The following is a 19911-nucleotide window of genomic DNA, read 5'->3' on the forward strand; positions in this document are numbered from 1 at the left end:
CGAGACGATGCTTGTTGTCACTGTACCTTGATAATTATGTATCCTCGTAAAATGCTGAAGTTTTTAAGATGTAGCCTTGTAACTCATGAGGGTCAATAAGGCTAATAGATCAAAAATATACCAGAGCTGTATTAAAATAAATGTATGGATCTGTTGGTACTCAAAAATTACATTAGAAGACGTTAATAATTTACATGACCAAAATGTAACGAGGAAGTCATATTGCACAGAATGTCGGTATAAGGATAGTATAAAGATAATATGAATGGGATAATGTATTTTATAGTTATTCTTATTGGTCTCTTGTGCAGCAAAAAAGCACTATGTAGGGCTAACTACATTGCAATTAGGGTCCATTGCTTGGCATATAGCGACAGCATGTAGGGCAGCGATATTTTATACAATGGATTTTGCTCAAAAACTCTGTGCTCAAAGGGTTTAACAATAAAGTATTTTATAAAAAAAAGCCCCACACGTAATAATAACACCACGTGGTCCATGGTCACGTGCCAATTTTAACCAATAATGGTGTACGCCTGTACTAACAAATAAGCAGACGTTTCAGACAAGGATTAGGGGAGATGAGATACGAGCACTTCCGCATTCGAAGCCGATTTTATCAAAGCCAAAAGGTGAGACTGCAGCGTTAGCCTTTAAAAGTACCTTGGTGTATCCGCGGCAGATATTATGCCGGTATAGCAACAAGTGAGGTACTAAATAGATTCTAGCGGCGCTAACACGAGCGCATTTGAAATTTTTTCTCACAATAGGTGACGAGTATTGAGGGAGAGACATTACGGACCCCCGTCACCTTCATGAAAAATCTATTGGGAAAATCAGCCTGAAAACTTTTAAGTAAGTGGCTTCAGGGACCCTTATATGTATCGTTTTTCCCACGCTAACAGGGAGGGAAATTATATCTCCTTTAAATAACATCATGCTGTTTGTGTTACAGCGTAAAATAACAAGAACAGACAACGCTCCATAACGTGTCCTAATAAGAGAACACGAAGCATTGCTTGAGAAATTGGAATAGTGACACTCAGGTGAGGCACAACCTCATTTTGACGGATAGGTACACCTGTAATAAACAGTGATACTTATCAAGAATAGAATTAATAAATTTTCAGTAAGAACAAATAAAAAAGAGTAAAATTAGCTGAGTGTAGCATCAAATTACGATGATGAGTTTAATAAAGGAATTTTTTCTCTTACGTAGGTCCCAGTACAATAAATGAGGACTTGTAGCCTATGACCTGTCTTGATAAAGATGGCCTTATAAGAAATACCATCGAAACGCGTCGACGCCTCTGAATAACACAATCCAAGGGAGAACTGTGGTTTACCTTTAGTAGATATAATTGTGTCAATATATCACTAACCACTTTTTACATTCATGACCCACTGGGATGTGTAATATATGACAAAGTGCACTGTCTTCTGTTGTCTTCTGTTATGCAGGCTCATAACAGGTTGTTGATTGTACTTGAGTCAATACTTGCAAACCTTCTAATGGTGTGTTATTTGTGTTTTTAATATCTATGTCAATGTATAATTGATTTTAATGAATGATATGTACATTTTTATATAATAAATGCTATGAATATTTTGTGCCTTTTTGAATATAATTGATTGTTGTGTGAAAGTAGTACTGTACCATTGTGTCCTAGTATAGGGATAGTATCTCCTGAAGTATGATAAGTATCCCAATCCCTTGGAATAGATAAGGGGTCTCTCTCGGTCATTACAGACATATCTATAATCACACACTATCTCTGTGGGGTCCTGGGCATGTCTATAATCACACACATGCTTCTTGGCGACCGTGGTAATACTATAGTCATACACCATCTCTTTGGGGACTTGAGCATTCCTGTAATTACATGCAAGCTCGGTTTTGGCTTGAGGATCATCAGCTTCTCATTCTCTGTATGGGACTATGTGAATACAGAAAAGTAGTAAAGTTAGACTTTGGGTCTAAGTTTACATTTGTGAAACTGAAAAGTAGAAAAGTTAGATTTTTTGTCTAAGTTTACCTTTGTGAATAGGGCCCTATTTTAATGAGGACTTAAACACAATCATCTTCATGCACTATCTCTGTGGGGACTTAAACATCGCTATAATAACACAATATCTTTGTGGAGACTTGAAAAAACTGTAATAAAACACTATCTTTGTGGGGACTTGAACATCACTATAAAAACATACCATCTCTGTGGGGACTTGAGCATTCCTGTAACTAAGCACAAGCTCTGTTTCAACTTGAAGCTCCAGGAGGTGCCACCAGCACAGGGTCCAGACTGATTTGCATATATCTGGGTCTGAACTGGGGTGGGGAAGTGAGCTAAAGAACGATGATGGATTCAACCCAGATCTGTGACTGGGGGTGAGTGACTTAAAAGTTCCAGCACTCCGTCCATCATCTCCTTGTGTTTGCTTTGACTTGAATATCATCAGCTTCACATTCTCGGTATGGGGTTTGTGAATATTGAAAAGTAGTAAAGTTAGACTTTTGGTCTAAATTTACCTTTGGGAATACTGAAAAGTAGTGCAGTTAGACTTTTTGTCTAAGTTTACCTTTGTGAATCAGGCCTTATTTTAATGAGGACTTAAACACAATCACCTTCATGCACTATCTCTGTGGGGACTTGAACATCGCTATAATAACACACTATCTTTGTGGGGACTTGAACAACACTGTAATAACACACCATCTCTGTGGGGACTTGAACATCTCTCTGATAACACACCATCTCTGTGGGGACTTGAACATCTCTATAACAACACACTATCTCTGTGGGGACTTGAACATCTCTATGACAACGCACTATCTCTGTGGGGACTTGAACATCTCTATGACAACGCACTATCTCTGTGGGGACTTGAACATCTCTATGATAACACACTATCTTTTTGGGGACTTGAGCGTTCCTATAATTACACACAACCTCTGGGTGGACTTGAAAATCATTAGCTTCACACTCTTTATAATGGGATTTAAGCTTTGAATGTACACACTATTTCTATGGAGACTTAAGCACAATGATATTTACCCACTATCTCTGCGGGGTCTAGAACATCTATTTTGGCAAAAATGTAATCAGCTAATCAAGCTCTGGACTCCACTTGACCATTTTCCTTGGTTCCATATGTTAATTTATTTATGTATTAGTTCCATTATCTCCTATCTATATATGCATCAATTCATATATGAATAGATTATAATGTTGTTTGTATATATTGTTGATAAAATAAACATTTAACCATGTGCCTTTGACTGTATTCAATCACAAATAGTGTTACAGACTAGGTCCCCACAAGGATGGTAGCACGTGTTCAAGTCCCCACAAGGATGGTGCTGTGCGCACGCTAAAATAACAATATATTTTCAAAGTTCAAGCAGGATCCTGTATCATTATTTTTTTCTTAACATTTTTCTGTTATTAGTGTAGTCTAAAAACATTGGGAAAGGTTAATCCCCACAAGGCAGGTATTCACACATAGTCCCCACAAGACTGGTAACGTGTGTGTGTGTGTGTGTGTGTGCGTGCGTGCGTGCATGCGTGTATGTGTGTGTGTGTGTGTGTGTGTGTGTGTGTGTGTGTGTGTGTGTGTGTGTGTGTGTGTGTGTGAGACACTCCTTTCGGTGATTAGGTCTATGGAGGATTTAGCAGACCAAAATCAAGGTTGATGACTCATCATTTTAACTATTGGGCTGATTCAATGCTATGGCTCCAGTCACCACTCTCACTTTATTGTCCTTGGTATGGCAAGTGTGCCATGGATCCTAATGGTGTCACTTGGAAAATGTCCCACCCAGGACCACCACCCGACTTTAGTTAGTAAAAACAGCCACATTTCATATGCTCTAGATCCTGCAAACTCCTGAGCTCCCCATGTCACTGCATCTGCTGTTGTGATTTCCATCCCACAAATAACAAGATTTAAAGATACCTGTTAGAAGACACTTTTATTTCTGGCTTGACTGTAATACAAGATATGATTATATAAAATGGGACACAAAGAAGATTGAGGGGCATATCATCAAGACGATTATCGCCGCTTTAGCGGCCGTTTTCGGCCGTAAAGAGGCGATAATCCTAACGCGGTATTAGCAAGGGCACGCTAACCGATTTTAGCGTGTGTTACCTTGTGTCATCGCACATTTCACTAATGCCTTGCATCTCATCACTAATGAGATGCAAGGTAGGCGTTCCTGACATTCACTACATGTCAGAACATCGATATCGCGGCTTCGCGCTATCAACAAGGATGCCCCATTCCCGCGTTGCGACTATGAAAGTCTCACAAAGACCCAATTAACGCTGGTTTCTAATGCCAGGTTAATTTCTGATTTACCCATATTGCCCTATGGGGGTGGATTGTCATGCTGAATCCCCCATGGCTTATCAACAAGGACTACCCTATCGCTGACATGTTATCGCTGGATTACCAGCGATGTTGCAGCATTTCGCCGCTATCACTGGATATTTTATCGCTTTGGAGATAGCCGTTGATGATAACGCGCTATCTCAGCGATGATATCCAGCGATAGCCGGCGATAACTTCAATCGCGCTAAGCGCGATTAGCAATATTTATCGTGGGGCCTTGTAGATATGCCCCTGAGTGCGTGTGATTTGGCTGTGTGACCTGTCAATTTAGAATGCTCTGGAGCTAGAGTTGTTAGCGTCAGTGTTATTCTCTTATGCACAGGCTGTTGTACACTTTGGGGCATATATACTCAACTTTCAGGCAACGCAGGGCAGCGAGAAAATCTGCTGTACTATATTGAATGAAAGGGAGAGGGCAGAAATGCTCCAAATTTACAAAGATATGGTGCATTTTTGCTCTATTCTTGCGCTGGCGCACTTCAGGCAGCCTAGCGCCAACACAGTCATCCCTGCACCATGGTGCAAGGGTGCCTGTGTTGCAAGGAGAACTGTTTTTGTGCAGGAAAGGATACATTCCTGCACATAAACAATCTCTCGAGGCACCTTCCTCTTTCTTTATGTGCTGCAGATTACAGCACACACACAGAGAGGAAATAACGAGGAGAAAAAAAGATTCTTGTCCTCGTTACGCCATCCTCGGGAGGTGTAGAAATTTCACGCAATCCCAGGTTTTCAAACCTGTGTAAATTTGGGATTGCGTGAAATCCATGAGTGAATGCATGGGAACGCCCATGTTCCACCCATGGGACGTCTCCCAGAATTAAATGTGCAGCAATGTGGCGCAAGCTGCTGCATTGTGTTACATATTTTTTATACAAAGTCATGCAAGGTGGTGCAAATCGTCCTTTGTGTGGCTTTGTAAATATTTACTAGCATTGTGTCATGGATGTGTCCCAAAATTGATACAACCATGACGCAAAATGGTAGTAAATATGGCCCTTTATTATTATTAAGTGCTGTAGTGAATTTGAATAAAACATTTTGCTGACTCTTTTTCACAAATTGACAAGAAATTAGATCCGCAAAATGCATAATAATCTTTGTAGAACAAACTTTCAAATGTGTGTATTTTATATGCATTTAAACAACTCCATTAATTTTTTTTTAGAAAGCATCAGACTCGGCCAAGTGAAAAAATAGCTTTGGAGTAACATTTGTAAACATGCTTACAAATGTGGATAACTGTGTCCCATCTGTTGTTCGTTTGGTAGCAGCTACGGAGCATAGAGTGATTCAATAACACAATATAAATGTAGAGAAATATGTTTGTATGGTTGATTTGTTAAAATCAGACAGAATTCATTCAGCAGTATGCAAATAAAAAAAAATGTAATCCTAGAAAAAGAAAATGTTTAAAAATATCGCCCAACTGCCGTGACATTGCCACCCGCAATGCCGTGACTCGGATTCGAACCGAGGTTGCTGCGGCCACAACGCAGAGTACTAACCACTATACGATCACGGCGAGCTACTTGAGCTCTGGGAGCAACTGAGCCTGTGTCTATTATAGGTTGAAATATGCCACGCCTCGTGTCCTCTGGCAGAGGCTACATTTCATGGTAGATACGCCTCCAGTTCTGATAGGTTGAAGGACTGGCGATGAAGAATCATGTTCCTGTTCCGGGCCACACCCGCTAATTCCGTGGACCTGGGATTGTCTCTTGTTTTGTGTAAAACCGCCCCAGCCAGATCAGTGCCCCGTGTGTGCCGAAATATCGAAAGGAACGTTGTATGCCTGACCCTGTTAAAAGAATCAGGAGGGGCGTGTGACGCGATGCAGGTGAAGTGAAGCAGAAGCAGCTCTCTAAACATCGGTGGCACAGGTTAAGATCAGGCATACACCTGTGGAAGTTTCGTTTTCTGAGAATTAGAACGTGTTTTACATACTCTGCCTGTGTTACGTCACTAAGGGCAGGTAAAGATAGTGGGTAATTGTGTTAATTGATAACAAAAGCGTTTGTACAACTAAAATGCCTTTATCTTTTGCCTAGAATATGGACAACTTGGAGAAAAGGCCTGCGTGGCAATGCTGCGCCTCCAGCTTTTCAGATAAGGCAGCCGCTAGTAGGCGCTAAAAATAGCAGGCATAGAGCTCTTACTCAGCAGGCACTGAACAGGAGGTATGACGAAAGATCTCGTATATAGCCAAGAATCCGGGGCATGCATAGCTCACCCGTCTCAAATAACAGGTGACTCATTGCAGTATATGTGTATCATTATATATTTACAGTCACCTCTTTATGTAGCAATGAGCCCCCGACTTTATTTTATTGAGCATTCCTATCTGTGTGTCACATATATGTGGAGCTTTAGCAACTTCCATATGTCAGTACACCCAGATCTTTTGTGGCAGCACATATGTGTCTGCATGTGGTACTGCACCCATGCCTGTATGTTTGAAATTTATATATCCACAAGTGGCAGTCTTATCCTGCCTGTTTATGTTATATTATTCAATAGCACACCACCACTCCTGCTACACAGAGCCCCCTGCGTGGGGCCCATTGCCTCAAGCATGACTGGGTGAATGAGACCTGAGATTGCGTTCTGTGTTCCTCTAACCATCCTGTCTGCAGGAGTTTAAAAGATTACATTACACTGCCTAGTACCCTTTGTCATCCCTGAGCCCTATATTTAATTATATATATATACTTACACACACCTTTAAATGTACTTATCTTTCATTGTAAATACATGAGTGGTAAATGCCTATATGTGGTAAAGGCAATGCGTGGTAAAGGCATTGAGTTATAATGCCTGCGTTGTAAAGGCATTGCGTTGAAATGCCTGCATTGTAAAGGCTGTTTCCCTTAGATTATTGATTTTCTCTTTAATGTTTTATTTTTTGCCCTACAGATTGATCAGGGCTCTCATGCTCGCTGGACCTGCCATGTGCTATATAAAACAATGGCAATAACTTAAATAAACAACATGCTTTGTTGAGGCTAAGTAAGTGACAAGCGCTGTCCAACAGTGCACTCTGCTGGTGAGGAAGTATCCACACCCTGCCTCCTTCCTGAGCAGACCAAAGGCAGTCAAAATATTATATGAAATAAAGTGCTCCACTTCTGCATTAAATAAAAATAATTCCAGAATTCTGTGACATTGCATAGGCACTTAGGGGCATATTATGAAGAACGGCGTTAAAAATTATCGCCGGTTTAGCGGCAGAAATCTGCCGCTAAAGCAGCGATAATGAGCTTGATAATATGCCCTGGAGAATTCCAATAGAAGTCCATGGGGCATATTAACAAGCCAGGCGATAAAATTATCGCCGCTTTCGCAGCAGAAAACTGCAGCTAAAACGGCGATAATGGGCTTGATAATATGCTCTATGGAATTCCAATTGAAGCCTATGTTAAATGTGAAGGACGTCTAACATGGGCTTCAATTGGAATTCCATAGAGCATATTATCAAGCCCATTATCGCCGTTTTAGCGGCAGTTTTCTGCCGCTAAAGCGGTGATAATTTTATCGCCTGGCTTGTTAATATGCCCCCATGTTTTGGTGTGAACATGGGCTTCTATTGGAATTCTCCAGGGCATATTATCAAGCCCATTATTGCAGTTTTAGCGGCAGTTTTCTGCCGCTAAACCAGCGATAATTTTAACGCCGTGCTTGATAATATGCCCCTAGATATGTTCATACGACTCACCAATGACTTCCATCTTTATAACGCTTGATTGGTGGTGCCCATGTGTCTGTATGGGGCAAGAGACCATGCAGGGGATTAGAGGTCAGACACATATTTATGTAAAGTTAGTCAAGGAAGAGGAGAAGTTGAAACAATAAAAGATGCCTCCACTTTCGCCATTGTTCCTCTGGGAGATATTTCAGTGTTGGTGATAGCAGCTCAGTGCTGGAGCGGTCAGCTGGTTCGTTCGACTGTGGGACTTGGGAAGCAAGGCTTGCTGGGCTGTGGCACGGGCAGGTGAGTTGTGGCACGGGCATCTCTGTGAATCAACTGTAAATGCACACACTGCGAGTTCTATAGATTTTAATGTCTGTCACTTCCAAGGTAGATCTGATAAGAATGGAGAAGCGAGTGCTAAGGGACCTGCAGAACAAATTGCGAAGTACAAACAAGAGAAAGGCAGATAAGAAAATGGGAACGTGAGCGGTAGAAGGGTTGAAAACAGGAGGAACATGAAGTAAAAAGCGGATTGGAGGGACTACGAGGTGAAGTTTGTAAATTGGAAACGGGAGAGGAGAAATAGGAGAGGAAGATGGATGCGTGGGAGAGGGAACAGCGGAAGGAGTCAGAGAAAAAGAAAGAGTGACGGAAAGAAAAACCGATGCTCAGCCAGAGGAGTGGAGAGGAACACACCATTTGTACATTCCAACAGACCTGATTCAGACGGTAGACTCCTGGTCTTTGAAGTACAAATGGCTTTATTTTACCCTGTCTCCCGCCTAAATTTGTCTTGTGTTTCAATGCATGCCAATGTGAAAAATGCACCTCTCGTTTCCAAAATCTCCCACTTTCCAGATATAAAATGTTAGCATGTATAAAAAAAAAGCAACGAAGCAGTTTTAAAAAGCCCTTCTTTCTCTGCGGAGTTTGCCATATTTCTTTGCACTGCCTTTGTTAACTCATGTTCAAGTTTGCATGGGGGATAGAACTGTATATAAGCAATCGAGCGGAACAAAATGAGGCGTACAAAGAAAAGAGCGGCATGTTTCGATCTTGCGCGTTGGGAGTCTTCAATGGTTTTCGTGTCTATCGCCTTAACCACTGGACCACAAATACTTAGTATCGTTTTTCAAACTTTATCTTTGAGTACCCTTTTCAAGTATAAGTACATGAAACTTGTTTTAGTTCCATTTTTTCAACATTTGCAGGCTAATGCCACCTCTTACCTTTCCGAGAATATAATGAATTTCTCTTGTGAATATATTCTAAAGAAATAAAACCTATACATGCTTTGCAATAATGCACAGTACTGCTACTACTGTTTTTTGTGGCCACGTTTTGCAGTACTGTCTGAGATTCTGATGTTCTGCTGCTTTTAAGCGCCCCCTACACTTTTTTTCCTACATATGGCAAGTCGGTTAAAATAAATATTAGGTGTGTCTAGCGAGAGTGGGGCATTTAATATCCTATTTATAATTACTAATCACATTCTGATATGTCACAATGCCTATTTCCAAAGAGAATTTTCAGTGTAATATGATATAAAATTCTACTTCCTTTAGCCTGACACCCCTGCCTACTGTACTACAAGTGGGTTTCTAACACTGACCTCATATGTAGTTAGGTGCAAAAGGCGCCTTCGGCCTCAATGCAAGCAAAGAACATGGGTGTCCCTTGTCCACTATTAGTGTAATAAAAGACAGCTATTATTGGGGTGCAGTGGGTCCCTCGCACGTCTTGGCCCCGGTACCACTGCACCTACTGCACTAATGATAGCTAGAGCTCTACTCCTGTGCAGTTAGTGCTAAACCACCGAGGCGGTATGTTATGGGACACACATTGCACTGAAAACAGGCAGCAAGGCTCCAGCGTTTTGTAAGCATGTACTCTCGCCTTCAGGTGTGGCCCTAGAGGTTAAGAAGACACCAGGGGCGGGAACTTCCGGGCACAGGGCAGAAGTATACTGGAGCATTTGGTTATCAGTCAGCACCCTGCCAGCAGCATACAGGAGACTGATGTGAAAGCAGCAGTCGCCGAAGTACCTTTGGTATAGTGATGAGACAGCACACGACCTGATTACAGCAGACACCGAGCTCAAGTAAGGCAGGTACTGGCCCGCCTCTGGTACAGCGAAGAGCAGACACAGAGGAGATATACACAGGTACTGACCCACCTCTGGTACAGCGATCAGCAGACAAAGAGGACATGTACACAGGTACTGGCTCACCTCTGGTACAGCGATGAGTAGACACAGAGCTCACATAAGGCAGGTACTAGCCCGCCTCTGGTACAGCGATGAGCAGACATAGAGGAGATATACACAGGTACTGGCCCGCCTCTGGCTCAGCGATGAGCAGACACAGAGGAGTTATACACAGGTACTGGCCCGCCTCTGGTATAGCGATGAGCAGACACAGAGCTCACATAAGGCAGGTACTAGCCCGCCTCTGGTACAGCGATGAGCAGACATAGAGGAGATATACACAGGTACTGGCCCGCCTCTGGCTCAGCGATGAGCAGACACAGAGGAGTTATACACAGGTACTGGCCCGCCTCTGGTATAGCGATGAGCAGACACAGAGCTCACATAAGGCAGGTACTAGCCCGCCTCTGGTACAGCGATGAGCAGACATAGAGGACATGTGCACAGGTACTGGCCCGCCTCTGGCTCAGCGATGAGCAGACACAGAGGAGTTATACACAGGTACTGGCCCGCCTCTGGTATAGCGATGAGCAGACACAGAGCTCACATAAGGCAGGTACTAGCCCGCCTCTGGTACAGCGATGAGCAGACATAGAGGACATGTGCACAGGTACTGGCTCACCTCTGGTACAGTGATGAGCAGACACAGAGGACATGTGCACAGGTACTGACCCACCTCTTGTTCAGTGATGAGCAGACACAGAGCTCACATAAGGCAGGTACTGACCCACCTCTGGTACAGCGATGAGCAGACACAGGAGATATACACAGGTACTGATCCACCTCTGGTACAGTGATGAGCAGACACAGAGGACATGTGCACAGGTACTGGCTCACCTCTGGTACAGCGATGAGCAGACACAGAGGACATGTACACAGCTCCTGACCCACCTCTTGTTCAGTGATGAGCAGACACAGAGCTCACATAAGGCAGGTACTGACCCACCTCTGGTACAGCGATGAGCAGACACAGAGGACATGTACACAGGTACTGACCCACATCTTGTTCAGCGATGAGTAGACACAGAGCTCACATAAGGCAGGTACTGACCCAGCACTAGTATAGTAATCAGCAGAAACTACATAAACAGCTGACAGTGAACCATCCCTAGTACTCTGATGAACTACTATTTAACATACAATAAACACTGAACCACCTCTGATATAGCGGTGAGAGCAGATACAAAACTCGCCCAAATACAGCAAGCACTGCACAACATGTGGTTCAAATGATCACACCAGAGTGCTTACATGCAGCAAGTACTGAGTCAGCAGTTATTCTTGTGAAGCGCAGACACATCGAGCTGGCACATTGCCAGGAGTTAGTTTGGAGTAGTATAATACTCTTGTTTGTGTACATGTACTTCTCTTGTTTTAGGTATACCTTCATCTATGCAGGTTATCCCTGTCATAAATGGAAGCATCTTCACATCTGTTCCTGGCAGTATCTGTAGGTCTGCTTGTGGCGCTACATCTTTCATTTGCTATTATACCCAAGCACATGTCTCGGATTCATGGGAAAAACCAGCAAGCCTAGTTGTTTTGACATCTTTATGGAGGACTCAGCCTCTCTTCTCTTCACTTCTGGAATTGTCCATACACATTCCAGGACTTCTTCCTTCACCCCCTGATCTTCTGGTAACTTTTCTGGGTCAGTCACAACCTGATCTTGTTAGTCAGTGTCTGTCACGATATCCAAAACGGGGAAGCCGCGGAAAAGGCATCTATGCAAGAACATCCACAATTGTTCTGGGTCAAGGCTAGCCCAGCATTGGTTGAAAGTTTCCATAAAAGAGGTCAGTACTAGTAAGATGGTGCCTGGCAGCATCTTGTGTGTGTTATGGCTCCCACTCTCGCTAAGTTCATCACTGGCTAGTGTCCCATATGTGTTTGTGTTGCTCCTTCCCTAGGTTTGTGTTCTAATTTGTTAACCTTTGTGCTACTACATGTTCTACTTTTACTCCTGCATTCTATAAATGCCAGATGGACAAACATAGTGGTGGCCGGCACGGATAGGGGGTGGCGGTGCGGTGGAGGGGAATGGGGGGGTAGAAGTGGAATGTAAAAAAAACACACAAAAAAACCACTTACCTTATCGCCGCATCTCTGCTCCGTTTCTCCTCTGTCGGACTCGGGCCGAACAGCAACCAAGAAGCACACCCAGGGTCCCCTGAACAATCACAACGCTGCAATGCAGGGTTGTGATTGGTAAGCACCAAGGCTCCCCTGACCAATCACAATGTTGCAATGCAGCGCTGTGATTGGTCTGAGCGCTGTGGTTCAGAGCTCAGAGATTGGGGGCCTGGGCATGTTCTCCACGCAGGCTGTAATGCATCCTGCGTGGAGAACATGCACAGTGTGCATGACTGTTTGTCCGTCCCTCTCACTCATGCGCAATTGAAGTGGGCAAACCACTCTGCCCCTGCCCTGAGAGCAGAGCAGCCCCGCCCACTGGCAAAGCAGCTGGAAATAATAAAATGATAATAACAACAAGTTATTATCATTTTATTTTTCCTTTGTCGCACTGCTTAAAAGCAGTGGGGCGACGCTTCTCCGCCTTAGCGGAGGAGCCGCCACTGGATAAAGAGCCTCCAGGCTATTGGTCTGACTGCATCCTCAGTACCAGTTGCTTTAGGGTCCCCGGCATTTCCTGGTGTTTAGGGGGCTAATCATTGCTAATTCATTGGACCTATTGAGTCATTCCTGATCTTTGCAGATAACTTTACACATCGATGGCTCCACATTCCTTGTCTAATACTGGTCTGCTATTTGTTATACTAGAACTCCACCCATACCTCGATGGTACATTTCTCGAACAATACTCATGGAAGTACTGAGGAGACTTCCTGTGGTACTAGATAGCAGATGTGATTTGGGTTCTCTCCTTTTTCTCACCTACCTTTTCTCAATCAGAACTTCTTTCTTGAGGTAGTCACTCCACTTCTTGAGATGTCCATAGAGGGAGATTAGTGGATTACGTTTTGAATCCAGAGCTGCATATTCATTAGCAGGGCAGGAGTATTTCTGACAGTCACTGGGTAATGGTTTGGAACCTTTCCAGGCAAGGAGGACTCTCCTGGGGCTTTTGTCTTCAGCTGATAAACTCATTCAATCATCATGGTCCCAAGGAACTTCCAAAGTTTACAAGCCAGCTTGGGAGGATGGTCAAGTTGGTGCATGGAAAGATATCTTGATCCCATTTCATCGGTTGTCACCGCAGTTCTTAATTTTCCTTCTTCTTTGGCATACAAAATAAATGATTTTGGACCATTAATGGTTATAGGTCCACAATTTTGTCAGGGCAGAAAGCCATTGATAGTAAACTTTCCAACGCATCCTTTAGTGTGCAGGTTATTGAATTGTATCCTTCAAAACCACTCTATTCTTCACCGTGGATTGTCAATTTTGTGATCCAGCTATTCCAAACATGGCCAGATAATAAGTTCCTTTCTCTTAAGATGATGTTTGCTAAGTTTATTGCACTTCGTTGGCTAAGTAGTAGTTGGGTCTGGTGGCTCAGTGGACTAATGCATCCCTTGCAGGATCCTGTATTTGACCTCATGGTCACAGGTTCAAATCCCAGTGGGTCTGCTCAGCCTTTCATTCATCTGAGGTTGATAAAATGAGTACCGTTGAGTAACAATATAAATCTGTTATGCAGCATCAAGATGCCTATGGTTGAACATGCACACTACACATGTTATGTTAAGTATCAGATGTCTGGGCACTGTATAATTCTACAAAACAACATTCACCCTCTGGTGTTTGTTGCGGTCCATCACAAGATGTGTGAGGGATGCCTCCAGTACAGTTGAGTATACTTATTGTCAGTCTCAAACTGCACTGTATGATGTGTTAAAGGATGTGAAGTTAAGACAGTTTTAAAAGTATTCTGCTTTGGTTTCCTCATCCACTCTAGCTAGATTAAGTGGGGGTGATGACCTTTGCAGGGATGGACACACATGTTTGGGTGCAATTCAAACAGGGGGGAAATGGCGTCTAAAGCCTGCTGGGCTGGGGTGAGGTTGGAGGACATTCTTAGATCAGCTGGCCGGTCCAGAATGCCAACATTCAGAATGCTTTATTGCAAACCTGTGGCTCATACCCCAGCAGTTATAATAGGTTATAGACAAACACAATTACATCTCCAACGCGCCATCAAATGCAGATGTTCCTATACAGAAGGAAAGTCCTGGTTCTATTAACGACACCACAGAGGCAAATGTTATCCACCACCTGTCTAAGTTTATTAGTTTCATTTCTTCCCCCATAACTAAAGTGATTGTATTAGAAAGTTTCTGTGTTTCCTGTTTTTTCTAGTCCCAGGTTTCATGTCACTGGGCTCCTCCCAAGGAGTCTGCACGTGACAAAGTGATCTGGTTACAGGGGCAGGGTTTACCGGCGGACACTGGAGAGTCAGGAAGGATGAATGAACGTGAAGTTGTGCTGCTCCTGTTAGGTTTTCTGTTAATGGTTATATTGATTATTGATAGATATGATTGGATACCTCAATCTGTGCAGAGTCATAGGAGGTATGGAGGATATAGTTCCTTTTCTTTGTTAGTGGCTGCTGTGAATAAAGTAGCAAGGCTGGAGACAGCATCAGATTTGCGTTTTGTGCCTTTAATAAAATCAAGTCTTTCTTTTACTATCCTAGCTGGGAAAATCTCTTTCATTGATAATAAAAGATATGTTGATACTTGAGCTCAAAGCTGGGACCTTGTGTGCTTGAAGTGAACATGGCAACCGCTTAACTACAGAAACCTGAGGGCTGTGCATTACAGACTGTTAATAAACTGTTTTATGCGGTGACACGGGTGTATAGCCGGCCATACAGCATAATGTGTTTTCATCACCTTCACTACTGTTCCAAGACCTGCCTGTTGATGGGAAGCAGTATTATACATGTACAGTCTGACATGTATGTTTTCCACCATACCAAGCAGACCATTGTTTAACGCTGATCTAGCCGTCTTCTGTGTCCTTGTTAGCTGCAAGGTCTTTGTTTATCATACATGTTCTAGGTTCAGCATTTAAACACTGTAATTGGTCAGATTTAAAGCTAGCTACTTGACTTTTTTTTTTCATTTGCCACCAAGGGAGATGCTTTTCTGCCTCGCTTATGAGAGGCTTAAATCTTTGAAAAGGCCGCCCTTCGCACCTTGTCACCTTTGTTTTAGAGTTGACGAATATTTTCACACCTTCACTCCCAGCTACGTTTACATGGCTGCTTCCTTTTAATTTCTCGACCCCGTCCTCTCTGTTTAATCACTTTTCTCTCACTTGGACTCTTTTATTTCACACATTAATCCTGCATTCTCTCTTTGCACTTCTGTATTTCACTCTTTGGTTTCCTTTTATGTGCATAGTAGACGGAAGCAGTTTAACGCCCTCTGCGGAATACGCCCCTTCTTCACATAGGAGCCACTGAAGCAGCAATACAACTGCTTGACGTCATGTACTTCAGGGGGCTCCTCCAATCGTGTGACATCTGCAATGTCAGACGAAACTTTGCTCTCATTTACATAGCCACTTTCCCCACGCACAGCCTCGTGGCTGATGGACGCCTCTGTATCTCTGAGGGTCATAGGTGGGAACAGGGAGAAGGGAGACAGAGAAAAGGCACAGCGTGTGAGAGGGCGATGAGAGGATGAGAGGAGAATGGGCAGTGGAAGGGCTCTAGGACCTTTTAGTGCTCCTCAAGGCAGTTTAAGTTGCTACCAATATTGATATCTTGAGATCCATTTAAGGCACCCTAATGCATGGTTTTTCGAAACATTTTCTTGGAGGGGAGCCAGAAAGTCTCTCGTAAAAGCTCAGCCTGAAGAGAACACGTCAGCTTTCAAAAAACTAATATTGTAATTCCATATGTTAAAGTTCGACACGGACAGCCATTGTCCTATATATGCTAAGTTTGCAAAGTGGTATGAGATGAATGTAATCACAATGTGTCCAGATCCGTGCGAGAGCAACTTGGCCAGCCGCGACCATCTTCTTGGCATTCTGGGAAGCGTAGTCCTGTTGATTCCATTTGGAAATCAGGACTACAAGTCCTAAAATGCAAAGAAGAACGCGGGAGTAGACGAGCTACTCACGCAAGGACCTTGAACATGTAAGAATCGTGCAGCACTGGTAAATCCTGAAGTGGATCGTCTCAGAGTTTGGAACGGATCCCTTGTGCTTCTGCATGACACGCACAGAGCAGTAATAATAGGGAACAGATATATTCTGTTTATCACTTGGGGAGCGCACACTTCACTGGCTGAGTAAAGTGAGCTGCAGAGAACAGACAGCGAACTTGAGCTATTTCAATGCATATCTACGAGCATAACCATACTGTGTGCAACCCGCGTTACATAGCCATTACACCGAGGACACGTTTGCACACGGAGAAAGAGACATCGTAAGTATTGTCGTTTGTCAACACATAAAAAGAGATTAAAAGCATAAAAAGAGAGATATTACACCAGGGCCTTAAAATAGGAAGAATTGAAAATTGTGGGGAAAAAAATAGTAATTAGCAGAGGATGGTTTCGATCCATCGACCTCTGGGTTATGGGCCCAGCACGCTTCCGCTGCGCCACTCTGCTGCCATGTACTAATTGCGCCCATGCTACGCTTTTATCTCTTCACATATCCAGGCGGGGAGTGTAGGCGCTCTGCTGTGTAATATTTCTCAGCTGTATGTTATTTCTGAGATATGCTGGGAGAATCATTAAGGAGTTGAAATGCAGCTTCACCAACCCGCCTACTCTGTTTTTAACGGGCACGCCTGTTCTCCCTCTGATAAAAGACGCTTGAGGCGTTGAGGTTGAACGAGTCCCCGTTCTCTCTCTTGAAATGTCCCGCCTTTATTTCTCTCCCGCAGAGATACTTTCTATTGAGCCTGTAAATCGCCTTCCTATCTCCCTCAGTCGGCGATGCGCCTGAAATGTCTGATGAAGAAAGTGCAGTCAGACAGGGAGGGGCACAACAGCAGCTTTAGCTACAAAAGATATTGATGTATTAACATACACGACAATGAGTGAGGAAATAAGCAGCAACGAGTGGGAGTCTCGCTGACATTCCTTTAAAATAGAGTTCAGCAGCGCATTTCAAGCACTAACATAAAAGAGTTTACCCCAGAGAGAGACATTTTAAACTCAGGGGGTGAATCAGGCAGATGGTATACGGGCGAGACAATTACTATCACACAAAGAAAACAAGCATTGAAAATGCAATAGGTCTCGCCTTTTATTAAGTTAAAGCCATTTGTTTTGCTGTACAATACCATTAGCAAAGCAAATGGCTTTAACTTAATCAAAGGCGAGACCTATTGCATTTTCAATGCTTGTTATAACTCGGCCGGGCTGGGTCGGCTTTCCTCATGTTCTGGTGCCAGGCTGTATTACACATTCATTGTGTCCTGAAGCTCAAGTGAGGTCTGGAAAGTGTGTTGTAAGGGGCCATGAGGCTCTGCCATTACCACCACTTTCCAGTCCTGAGACAACCTAATGCAACCTAATGCATTGTGGTTGTTGTAGCCTTGGTTTGCTTCTATTGAACTGGTGACTAGCATGCCTGCTAGCAGTGATTTGTGTGTTTCATTTTTAGGCAGGCAGCAGCTTCTGCTATGGTATGAAGTGAGGTGGCCCCCTTAGTGAGTGGGTGGGTGGTTGAATGAAGAGCTTGCCACCCTGTGAAGCTAGAGCCGAGTTTTAGCCACCCAGGAGAGCTGGTGAACTTATCGCTGTTCATAGAAGTCTGAGCATGCACATTTCAAATGAAGACCATACCAGTTAGGGACACCTGATAGAATTGACATAGTCAGAATTCAGACCCGGCAGTGGGATGCCCGTGGGGTGCATCACGTCTGTCCTATGGAAGGATGGCTGGGAGGTCCAAACTTGGCAGCCTGTGGCTCCTTGCTCCTGTTGCTTTTTGTCCGTGTTACCTTTATGCTGCTTATGTCTCTTTAACTCTTAGTGTATGGCTTTTGGTTTGTATTGCACATGAACGCGGGCATTGCTTTATGTACATTAATCTTATTCTGTGTTGTCCATGCTGATGTGTCTATTTTGTATGTGTTGTGTTGTAGTTCTCTGCACCTAATTTACCCTGTCTGTTTCATGCTTAAGCACGTGTGTGCTGCTTGTGGTCCGTTTGTGTTTCACTCTTCCTTTCTGTGACTTTCTATTTGCGTCGTTTGTGCAAGCAGACGTAGTACGTGTTGAGTCTATACATGCAGGCGTTGATGTGTGTCCCTTTTGTGCAATACCTACCTCGGTGCCTTTGCACAAAGCCCCCTATGCCAATAAAAAAAACAGCAATTGAGTTTTGCCCGTGGGCATCTTCTTTGCTGTGGCTGGTAGTGCGTGGGTGCGGAGTGATTCGTTTTTTAATAAAAATGGTAATTGGAGTCTCAAAGGCACTAATCGCTGGCAGTGAGGCCCGGAGCCTCTGTGACTTTGACCTGCTGTGGTTCCCACTGGCTCAGAAGAGGGTGCTTGATTAGTTGCAGCTTTCAGCAGCTGGCAGCGGTCTGGCACCTCCTGTCCTGCTCGCTTCTTGAGGAGTGGAGCCCGGATACGGCATATCTGTCGCTGTGTCCGGGGCAGCAAAACATGTCATCTCTCCTACAGTATCGGCTCTTTCTATAGCGCCGCAACACTCTCTGGACTCGAATCTTCACGTGCCGCTTTGGCTGCTGGGGTCAGGCCGGCAGCCGCCTGAGTTGCAGCCAGTAAAAGGGATGAGAGGCTTCTACAGAAGTCGAGGCTGCCTCCTGCCTGGGATGTAGGGCGGGAAAGGGTGGAATCTCACTTCACCTGGGGATCCAAAACCCTTTCAAGGTTTAGGATTTCTTGTGGCAGAAGATGCCCCCTGAGCAGAATAAAGCCAGGTCTTCGGGAAGTTAAAATCGGATGGCCATGTCCGATGTCCCCAGCACTGGCCACCAGATTGTCCCACAGCCTCAACTATTAGCCCCGCGCTAGTGGGGCATATGCAAATGGTGATTGCGCCTACGACTGCAAAAATGACTTCAAGGCGTAGATTCTTATTAGTACCGGTCACTCTTGATCATACGACAGGCCGTCTAGATTGAGAATTCCTTGTTTCAGGAAATGTTCTCTCTCGGAGCTCCAAGCCAAGGGCCAGGTGCTGTGACTCATTCTGGGTGCAGGTCAACAAAGCATTCATATGACACTGATGTTGGTGCAGCCTCACAGGCGCACCCACACCCCAGGCAGAGAAAAGGGAGTGCCACTGAATATGGCGCCTCAATATAGAGACAGCACTCGTTGGTATCTAGCACAGGCCTTTGAGACGGAAGTAGTTCTGACATGCAAAGAAGAGCCCAGAGCTTTTGTCACCTGACAGTGGTGCCTGTGTATGGAGGCCTTCCTGGCGGCCCAATCGTTGCTTCAGGCTCTTTTACTTGGACTCCATATAGTGTTGTCTGATTACTTAATTGTGCTACCAGAAATTCGACCTGATTACCCACCGGTCCACATTAATCGTAGCTGCTATTGTAAACTCCAGACCAGGTTAACAAGCTGAAAGCTGATGCAGATGCCGTGAGCGTGCACATCGGCTGTCCAGGCGTGCACATGGTTTGTCTCCCTTCGCTAGCAAAACCGAC

At 44.1% G+C, this 19911-nt stretch overlaps 1 long non-coding RNA gene and 1 other non-coding gene across 2 annotated transcripts; one reads left to right on the forward strand and one right to left on the reverse strand.

Moving 5' to 3' along the window:
• Window positions 1-566: 566 nt before the first annotated feature.
• LOC146780848 (uncharacterized) lies at window positions 567-1538 on the forward strand. Its single transcript, XR_014972262.1, has 4 exons — window positions 567-632; window positions 771-855; window positions 956-1046; window positions 1220-1538. It is a non-coding gene; the product is annotated as an uncharacterized LOC146780848 (long non-coding RNA).
• A 4307-nt stretch (window positions 1539-5845) lies between these two features.
• TRNAH-GUG (transfer RNA histidin (anticodon GUG)) lies at window positions 5846-5917 on the reverse strand. Its single transcript has one exon. It is a non-coding gene; the product is annotated as a tRNA-His (tRNA).
• Between the last annotated feature and the right edge of the window lie 13994 nt (window positions 5918-19911).

The sequence above is a fragment of the Triturus cristatus genome, chromosome 12 (genome assembly GCF_964204655.1).
Source record: "Triturus cristatus chromosome 12, aTriCri1.1, whole genome shotgun sequence".
Classification (NCBI taxonomy): domain Eukaryota; kingdom Metazoa; phylum Chordata; class Amphibia; order Caudata; family Salamandridae; genus Triturus; species Triturus cristatus.